The 10352-nt window shown below is 40.5% G+C and overlaps 2 pseudogenes; both read right to left on the bottom strand.

Moving 5' to 3' along the window:
* The window catches only part of LOC117799243, a 1158-nt pseudogene extending 597 nt beyond the window's left edge, over positions 1 to 561 (bottom strand).
* Positions 562 to 3777: 3216 nt separating this feature from the next.
* LOC117799242 overlaps positions 3778 to 10352 on the bottom strand; it is an 11716-nt pseudogene continuing 5141 nt past the window's right edge.

Below are 10352 nucleotides of genomic sequence, written 5' to 3'. Positions count from 1 at the left end.
GCAAGTTTTATGATCCTGGGAAAGTCACAGTAAAAGCTGTCTACTTCATTAGGACCACAAAAGGGCAAGTTTATAATGAAAGCAAACTGAGACATAGCATGGATCACCCCAGTTACCCAGCCAGCAATTACAAATGAAACACAGATTTTAGGGTTCATGATATTCAGGTAGTGGAGGGGCTTACAGATTGCTGTGTCCCTGTCAAATGCCATGGCTACGAGTAACATCATCTCCACTCCTCCCATGATGTGGATGAAGCATATCTGTGTCATGCAGCTTTGGAAAGAAATGAGCTTGTATTCATTTAAAAGGTCCCTGATCATCTTTGGGACTGTGGTAGAGGCAAGCCCCACATCAATGAGTGACAGGTTGGCTAGCAGGAAGTACATAGGAGAATGTAGGTGAGAATCAAAAATTACCAAAAAGAAAATGAAGACATTTCCCAGGATGATCCCTGAATAGATCAAAGAAAATATCAACATGAGAAAAACTTTAGTTTCCCAAGAACTAGAGAGTCCCAGCAACAAACTCAGAAACCACAGAATCATTTAGTCCACCCATTGACTTGGACAGAAGAGCTGATTTCAAATCACCTGAGGATAGAAAATGAAGAAGGTTGAGAATCAATGGTACAAATGTAGGTTTTCTGGGGCACTTGGGTGGCTCAATCAGTTAAGTGTCCAACTCTCAATTTCGGCTTGGATCGTGATGTCAGCATTGTAAGATCAAGCGCCACATCGAACTCCATGCTCAGTGTGGAGCCTATTTGAGATTTTCTCCCTCTCCCTCTCTCTCACTGTCCCTCTTCCTTCCCTCTCTCTAAAAAACAAAAACCACAAAAAAATCCCAAAAAACAAAACTAAGGACCAGATATCAAACACAGGTTTCCTATTTATGCTGCTACTTTGTTGTATGGTTCATATTCTAGAGTTAGAAATCATTTAATTGGAAAAGAAAAAAACACAAAGAAAATAGAATTACTATAATGATCAGAGGAGTGATTATATAAAAATAGAAAAAAATTTTGAGTAGTTTAGGTGGAGCTCAATTGGGGATATTTCCCTTCTTATTCCATTATTAGGCATTTTTTTTTCCTTTTACTGATTTCAAAACATTTCCCTTGATCACTTAACTAGGTATTCTTACAACTGAATAATCTCTAACATTTCTGTCACTTTCACATTAATGCTCACGTACTAACTTGCATATTCTTGTCAGCTGGATATTTTATTTCACTGATCAAACAGACATCATGAGGCTGAAACTGTTTAATAAATTTCACCTTGCTTCACCTTATCTGTGGGCTTTTTTTTTGGTACAATTTATCATGCATGTCAGGTATTCAGATTGAAATTATTCATAATGCTTTGTTCAAGACACATTGTCATGATACATTCATAGATCTCTATATCAAATAAAATATTTGATATGAGAGAATAAATACCTGTTAGTAAGGAAATGTTTATTAAGCAAAGATAATATTAATAGATACATTTATTCCTCCTTGCAAGCCACTGTACTAAGCACATTATCTCATTTTAACTTTATAGAATTGCATTTGATAGTAATTATTTTATTAGATTCATTTTATCAGTGGAGAAACTGAGTTACAGAGAGATCAATCATCAGCCACAGTTTGTATCTGCAGGTGCAGGATACCAGAATTCCTGATCTCAATCATGGCACTGCAGTCTTAAGGACAGCCCCTTCAAGTATATCCTGGGTCTTACCCAAGACCCATCAATTAGTTTTCTTCCTCTTTAAATTTCCCTTGACCTATAACAAGAACGGCATTAGTATTATGACCTATTATTAGCATAATGAGCTTTCTTTTGGAAAAATCAAATCTCTATCTTGCGTCATTTTCCAATTTTTTCTCTAACTCTCATTGGCAAGCTGGTCCACACTTTTTGTTCATTCATAAGCTAAAAATGGTTTCCACAGACCTCTTGTTTGTTAGAAAGAAGCTTTGGATTCCAAATACCTCATGTAATAATCACTTTTCAGTCATTACTTACCTTGATCTTTCTGTGGGATTTGATACTGTTTATCATGCTCTTGTTTTTGTAACTCCTTCTGCCTCTGGCTTCCTGTCTTCTTTAAAGCCATTCCCCTTCCCACTCCTGAAATTCTGTTAGTTCAAGTAGTGAGCTGAAATCACTTCAATTAGGAGAGAGTGGCCCTATCCCACCTTGAAAGTATGTTATATGATTTTTCTAAACCAGTTATTATATTTTTCTTGGCCCTGGATTGATGTAAGATGGGTCACAGGGCCCAGAATTGTTTCAGTGAGTTGTAAATTAATGTCCTCTGTGGAGGGTTTTCTTTCCCAAATAAAAGGACATATCTTCATGTGCAGATGGATTTTCCTGGTCCATTTTCCCCGCATTTGATGCTAATGTTATGACTAAAGGTGAAGCAACCATAAAATTCTAAAACTCATACACTAAAAGTAATAGTGAAAAGTTCGAAAGGATCTGGGACCCAAGATGAATGTAGTCACTTACCCAAAGCCACAAATGATCTCTCTCCTTCTGCTTTTTAGTACCTACATGTTCCCTTCTCTATCTGTAGATTTATCACTGGACTCCAGAGCAGTATATTTAAAGTTGTATGCGATTCACACAAATTCAAGTCTGGCCTCCACCTTCAAGTAACATGTCAAAACTGAACTCATTATATTCCACTCCAGTTTTTAATAAATATCATTACCATTTTCCCAGATGCCCAATATAGGCATCTGTGTGGCACTCTTGTTTGTATTACCCTTTCCACCTCTAGTTGCACAAGTTTTGTCAAATATTTCTTAATTAATTTCTCTCCTCTGCATTTCTCTCGTCATTTTATTCTGCTTCTAGCCTATTTTCCCATCTTGACAATTGAAAAGGGTACTCAATGATCTTTACGCTCTATTCTTCCACAAGTCCAGTCCATTCTATAGTTTGATTTGAGATATGTCTATCAAAAGTCAAATACAATCATGTGGCTTTCCTATGTAAAACCTCTAGTGGGTCTGTCAAGAGAAAATTCTTGGAATCCCACCATATATCTCCTAAGACTTTGAAAAGAGAGGAGTAATATTTGGTTTCAGAAGATATTTCCATGAAAATTATAGGGAATGAGTGTCCTAAACAGTCACTGGATAAGTTTCAAAATTGATTCCTGGTAAAAACTCTTAGTAAATTAGGAAAGATTAAGAAATATCCCCCCCCCCGTTCTCGTCCTTTACTGCCTCAGGAGTCCCTGACCTTCCTCCCTGCACAGCACCTGCCTTGGATGCAGGAGGGAGGGGAAGAAGACCCACACAACCCCCCACTGGGAAGTCCAGGCCAAACCCTGTTTGGCAGGAAGACAAAGGGCAACACCGGATTCTGCTGGAGGAACGCACGCCCCAGCTTTGGTCCACCCACTGTAAAGTCCTCGAGTTCCCTGGGGGAGAGCAGTGGCCACAACCGGGTCCTGGGACAGGGAGGTCAAAGGGTCAAGCCAGGTGCCAGAGCTCACAAAATATCCACAGCGACACCGGCCACACGAGGCCCACCTGGGAAACGGGCCAGCAGGTCCTCGCACAGGTGGGGGTGGGGAGCAGCCTGGGCCAAACCAAGTCTTTCCACGGGAGGGGTCCCCGGTGTCAAACCGAGCCCTATGGTTGGAAGGCTCCCTGGACCAAACCAAGTAGTTGTACAGTCATGGCTCAAACCAGATCCTTTGGCAAGAGGGGTTCGTGACACCAAACAAAACATCAAACAGAATCTGTCATGGCAGCTAGGGGCCAAGCTAAGTCCTTCTATGGGAGGAGGGCTGGTCAGCAGAGCCAAAGGAGTCCCTAGCCGCGGAAGCAGCTTCGAGCTCGGTGGCAGAGGGCGCGGCCAGGCCAGGCGGGGGCGGCGGGCCCCTCAGACGCTGATGGTGCGGAAGACGGTGAAGCCCGACAGCGCGGTGCTGACCAGGAGCCCGGGGCACTGCGGGTGCCAGCGCAGCTCCTTCAGGTCCGTCTCGCCCTGGTGCACAAACAGCTGCTGCTGGGGCAGGTCCGCCGGGGTCGACGGTCTCTGCGTCGCCCGCCTCGGAGTCGCGCTCCGCGGCCAGGTCCCACTGTGTGATCTGGTTGTCTGCACCTGAGGCTGTGAAGACGCCGCTGTTTTGGGGGTGCCACTCGACCGAGGTCATGGGGGTCACATGCTGCTTGAAGGTGGCCACTGGGGGGCCAGACTTGAACTGCCGCAGGTCCCAAATCTTGAGGGCGCCGTCGTCCCCGCCGCTGAGCAAGAAGGGTTCCCGGCGGCTCCAGCTGATGACGTTGACATCGCCGTCGAGGGCGGCAGCAGTATGAGCATGCAGGCCTTATCATTTAAAAATAAAATCTTTGTCGCTGTTTTAGTCACAAAATGGTGCTGAACCTGAGTCAGCAAAGTCTGCCCAGGCCCATTATAAAAGGTGATAGCGTTATCTACTGTGAGGGGTAAACTCTCCAAGACAACATAAAACTAACATAATACATGCAGAAATAATAAAAAATAATCTAGATTATGGCACTGAGAATGTCCTTCCTTGCCCCACACCCTGCAATTGATACATCATAGAAACCAGGTTGACTCCAGAGATACCATGGATGTCAATAAGTGGTTGAAGATATGGGCAATGTTGCAATGTTCAGTGCACTCTCAGCTGAGGTTTTGGGAGCTAAAATCATTAGAGCCAGGAATCGTAAGTCAGAAGATCTGGGTTTGATTCCTGGAATGGCCAAATGTTGGCTATTTAGCCTTGAGCAAATCACCTCAATTCTCTGAGATATAGTCTTCTGGCATATAAGGGGAAAATATGAATGCCTTCCCTATCCAGTTCACGGGGTTGTGGTGGCAATTACATAGAATACTTTATGTGAAAAAAAAAAATATGTGTAACCCAAAAGCTGTGAATATTTTGCCTTGAAATATTACATGTTTTAAAAAGAAAGGAAGGTGGTATCTCAATGTGGTTTTGATTTGTATTTCCCTGATGGCTAATGATTTTGAACATTTTTTCATGTGTCTGTTAGCCATTTGTATGTCTTCATTGGAAAAGTGTCTATTCATATCTTCTGCCCATTTTTTGAATTGTTTATTTGTTTCTTGTGCATTGAGCTTAAGAAGTTCTTTGTATATCTTGGATACCAATCTTTGATCTGTAGCATCATTTGCAAATATCTTCTCCCATTCCGTGGGCTGCCTCTTAGTTTTTTTGACTGTTTCCTTGGCTGTGCAGAAGCTTTTAATCTTGATGATTCACAATAGTTCATTTTCCCTTTTGTTTCCCTTGCTTTGGAGACGTGTCTTGAAAGAAGTTGCTTTGGCCAATGTTGAAGAGGTTACTGCTTATGTTTTCCTCTAGGATTTTGATGGTTTCCTGTCTCACATCGAGGTCTTTCATCCATTTTGAGTTTATCTTTGTGCATGGTGTAAGAGAATGGTCCAGTCTCATTCTTCTGCATGTGGCTATCCAATTTTCCGAGCACCATTTATTGAAGATACTGCCTTTTTTCCATTGGATATTTTTTCCTGCTTTTTCAAGGATTAGTTGACCATAGAGTTGAAGGCCCATATCTGCTCTCTAATCAATTCCACTGAACTATGTGCCTGTTTTTGGGCCAGTACCATGCTGTCTTGGTGATCACAGCTTTGTAATATAACTTGAAATCAGGCAAATGATGCTCCCAGGTTTGTTTTTCCTTTTCATCATTTCCTTGGCTATTTGGGGTCTTTTCTGCTTCTGTACAACTTTTAGGATTGTTTATTCCAGCACTTTGAAAAATGCCTTTGGTGTCTTGATTGGGATGACTTTGAAAGTATAGGTTGCCTTGGGAACCAGAGACATTTTAACAATGTTTATTCTGATCTGAGCATGGATTGTTTTTCCATCTCTTTCTGTTTTCAGTGCCTTTCATCAGTGTTCTGTAGTTTCTAGAGTATAGATCCTTTACCTCTTTGGTTAGGTTTATTTCTAGTTATCTTGCGGTTTTTGGTGCTATGTAAATGGAATCAATTCCCTAATTCATCTTTCTACTATTACATTGTTAGTTTACAGGAAAGCAATTGATTTTTGTGCATTGATTACGTATCCTGACACATCATTGAATTTCTGTATGAGTTCTGGTATTTTGGGGGTAGAATCTTTTGTGTTTTCCATATAACATATCATATCATCTGTGATGAGAGAGAGATCAATGCATCATTTAAGTATCTGTTCAACATATCTAGTAAGAAGTGATCCAAACCTGCTGTATGATTATTACAGAATAGCCATTAGTTCCATTAGCAGAAACAACACTGAGATCAATGTGTTTTTACTTTTTTTAATTTTTTTTATTACATTATGTTAGTCACCATACAGTACATCCCTGGATTCTGATGCAAGGTTAGGTGATTCATTGCTTGCTTATAACACCCAGTGCACCATGCAGTATGTGCCCTCTTTACTACCCATCACCAGTCTATCCCATTCCCCAAACCTCTCCCCTCTGAAGCCCTCAGTTTGTTTCTCAGAGTCCATAGTCTCCCATGCTTCACTCCCCCTTCTGATTACCCCCTTTCTTTATCCCTTTCTTCCCCTACCGATCTTCCTAGTTCTTATGTTCCATAGATGAGAGAAATCATATGATAAATGTCTTTCTCTGCTGGAATTATTTCACTTAACATTATCTCTTCCAGTGCCGTCCATGTTGCAGCAAATGTTGAGAACTCGTTCTTTCTAATAGCTGAGTAATATTCCATTGTATATATGGACCACAGCTTCTTAATCAGTCATCTGTTGAAAGGCATCTCGGCTCCTTCCACGATTTAGCTATTGTGGACAATGCTGCTATGAACATTGGGGTGCATATGGCCCTTCTCTTAATACGTCTGTATCTTTGGGGTAAATACCCAGTATTGCAATGGCTGGGTCATAGGGTAGCTCCATTTTTAACTTTCTAAGGGACCTCCACACTGTTTTCCAGAGTGGCTGCAACAATCTGCATTCCCACCAACAATGTAGGAGGGATCCCCTTTCTCCACATCCTCTCCAGCAATTACTGTTTCCTGCCTTGTTGATTTTTGCCATTCTAACTGGTGTAAGGTGGTATCTCACTGTGGTTTTGATTTGAATTTCCCTGATGGCTAATGATTTTGAACATTTTTTCATGTGTTTGTTAGCCATTTGTATGGAAAGTGTCTGTTCATATCTCTGCCCATTTTATGATTTGTTTGTTTCTCACGTACTGAGTTTGAGAAGTTCTTTGTAGACCTTGGATACCAGTCTTTTACCTATAGCATCATTTGCAAATATATTCTCCCATTACGTGCGCTGCCACTTAGTTTTTTTGATGGTTTCCTTGGCTGTGCAGAAACTTTTTATTTTGATGAAGTCACACACATTCATTTTTTCTTTTGTTTCTCTTGTCTTTGGAGATGTGTCATGAAAAACTTTGCTTTGGCCGATGTCGTAGAGGTTGTTGCCTATGTTGTCCTCCNTAGAAGTTGTTGCCTATGTTCTCCTCTAGAATTTTGATGGATTCCTGTCTCACATTGAGGTCTTTCATCCATTTGGAGTTTATCTTTGTGTATGGTGTGAAAGAGTGGTCAAGTTTCATTCTGTTGCATGTAGCTGTCCAATTTTCTAGGCACCATTTATTGAAGAGACTGTCTTTTTTACACTGGATGTTTTTTTTCCTGCTTTANTCCACCGGATGTTTTTTCCTGCTTTATCAAAGATTAGTTGCCCAAAGAGCCGAGGGTCCATTTCTGGGTTCTCTATTCTGTTCCATTGGTCGATGTGTCTGTTTTTGTGCCAGTACCATGCTGTCTTTGTGATCACAGCTTTGTAGTACAGCTCAAAATCCGGCATTGTGATGCCCCCAGCTTTGTTTTTCCTTTTCAACAGTTCCTTGGAGATCCAGGGCCTTTACTGGTTCCATACATATTTAAGGACTATTTGTTTCAGTTCTTTGAAAAATGTCCTCGGTATTTTGATCGGGATAGCATTGAAAGTGTAGATTGCTCTGGGTAGTATGGACATTTTAACTATGTTAATTCTTCCAATCCATGAGCATGGAATATTTTTCCATCTTTTTATGTCTTCCTCAATATCTTTCAAAAGTGATCTATAGTTTCTAGGATATAGGTCCTTTACGTCTCTGGTTAAGTTAATTCCAAGGTAACGTATGGTTTTTGGTGCTATTGTAAATGGGATGGATTCCCTAATTTCTCTTTCTTCAGTCTCATTATTCGTGTATAGAAATGCAACTGATTTCTTTTTTTTTTTTTCTTTCTTTCTTTCTTTCTTTCTTTCTTTCTTTCTTCTTCCTTCCTTCCTTCCTTCCTTCCTTCTTTCCTTCCTTCCTTCCTTTCAGATTTTGTTAATTTATTTGACAGAGATAGAGACAGCCAGTGAGAGAGGGAACACAAGCAGCGGGAGTGGGAGAGGAAGAAGCAGGCTCATAGCAGAGGAGCCTGATGTGGTGCTCGATCCCATAACGCCCTGAGCGGAAGGTAGACGCTGAACCGCTGTGCCACCCAGGTGCCCCTGAAATGCAACTGATTTCTGAGCATTGATTTTGTATCCCACCACATTACTGAATTGTTGTATAACTTCTAATAGTTTGGGAGTGGATTCTTTTGGGTTTTCCATATAGAGTATCATGTCATCTGTGAAGAGAGACAGTTTGACTTCTTCTTTCCTGATTTGGATACTTTTTATAAATTTTTGTTGTCTGATTGCTGTTGCAAGGACTTCTAGTACTATGTTGAATAATAGTGGCGAGAGTGGGCATCCTTGTCGTGTTCCTGATGTGAAGGGAAAGGCTTCCAGCTTTTCCCCATTGAGAATGATATTTGCTGTAGGCTTTTCATAGATGGCTTTTATGAGCTTGAGAAATTAACCCTCTATTCCTACACTCTGAAGGGTTTTAATCAGAAAAGGATATTTTATTTTATCAAATGAATTTTCTGCAACTGTTGAGAGAATAATATGATTTCTGAATTTTTGTTTCTGAATAAAATCTAAGACACTGATAGATTTGCGAATGTTGTACCCCCTTGCATCCCAGGGATGAATCCCACTTGGTCATGATGGATAATCCTTTCAATGTACTGTTGGATTCTATTTGCTAGGATGTTGTTGAGGATTTTGGTGTCCATATTCATTAGGGAAATAGGTCTGTAATTCTCCTTTTTGTTGGGGTCTTTTCCTGGTTTGGGGATCAAGGGAATAGTGGCCTCATAGAATGAATTGGGAGCTTTCCTTCTGTTTCTATTTTTTGAAATAGCTTTAGGAGAACAGGTATTATTTCTTCTTTGAATGTTTGGTAGAATTCCCTAGGAAAACCATCCGGGCCTGGAGATTTATTTTTTGGAAAATTGTTTATCACTGACTCAATCTCTTCATAATTAATTGGTCTGTTTAAAAAATCAATTTCTTCCTGTTTCAGTCTTGGTAGTTTATGGGTTTCCAGGAAGGCCTCCATCTCTTCCACATTGTTTAATTTATTGGCATAAAGCTGTTGATAAAAGTGTCTCATAGTCCTTCCAATTTCATTGGTGTTGGTTGTTACCTCTCCTTTTTCATTCATAATTCTATTAATTTGGGTCCTTTCTCTATTCTTTTGGATAAGTCTTGCCAGAGGTCTGTCAATTTTATTAATTCTCTCAAAGAACCAGCTTCTAGTTCTATTGATCTGCTCTACTGTACTCCTGGTTTCTAATTCATTCATTTCTGCTCTAGTCTTGGTCAACTGCTTCCTCGTGCATGGATTAGGCCTTTCCTTCTGTTGTTGTTCCAGCTTCTTGAGGTGAGAATATAAAAACTGCATTCTAGATTTTTCTATTCTTTTGAGTGAGGCCTGGATGGCTATGTATTTTCCCCTTAGGACTGCCTTTGCAGTATCCCATAAGTTTTGGACCATTGTGTTTTTATTCTCGTTCGTCTCCATAAATTGTTTAAATTATTTTTTGATTTCCTGGTTTATCGAGTCATTCTTGAGCAGGATGGTTTTAGTCTCCAAGTGTTTGAGTTTCTTCCAAAGTTTTCCTTGTGGTTGAGTTCGACTTTCAAAGAGTTGTGGTCTGAGAATATGCAGGGAATAATTTCAGTCTTTTGGTATTGGTTGAGACCCTTTTTGTGTCCCAGAACATGGTCTATTCTTGAAATGTTCCATGGGCATTAGAATAGAATGAGTATTCTTTGGTTCTGGCCTGTAGTGTTCTATGTATATCTATGAGGTCAAACTCGTAGAGTATGGCATTCAAAGCCCTTGATTCTTTGCTTAGCTTTTGCAAGGGTGTTCTGTCTATTTCTGATAGTGGGGTGTTGAGGTCCCCTACTATTAATGTATTTTTATC

Source organism: Ailuropoda melanoleuca, unplaced genomic scaffold (genome assembly GCF_002007445.2).
Source record: "Ailuropoda melanoleuca isolate Jingjing unplaced genomic scaffold, ASM200744v2 unplaced-scaffold4572, whole genome shotgun sequence".
NCBI classification, from domain to species: domain Eukaryota; kingdom Metazoa; phylum Chordata; class Mammalia; order Carnivora; family Ursidae; genus Ailuropoda; species Ailuropoda melanoleuca.
This window is presented reverse-complemented; position numbering and strand designations above follow the sequence as displayed.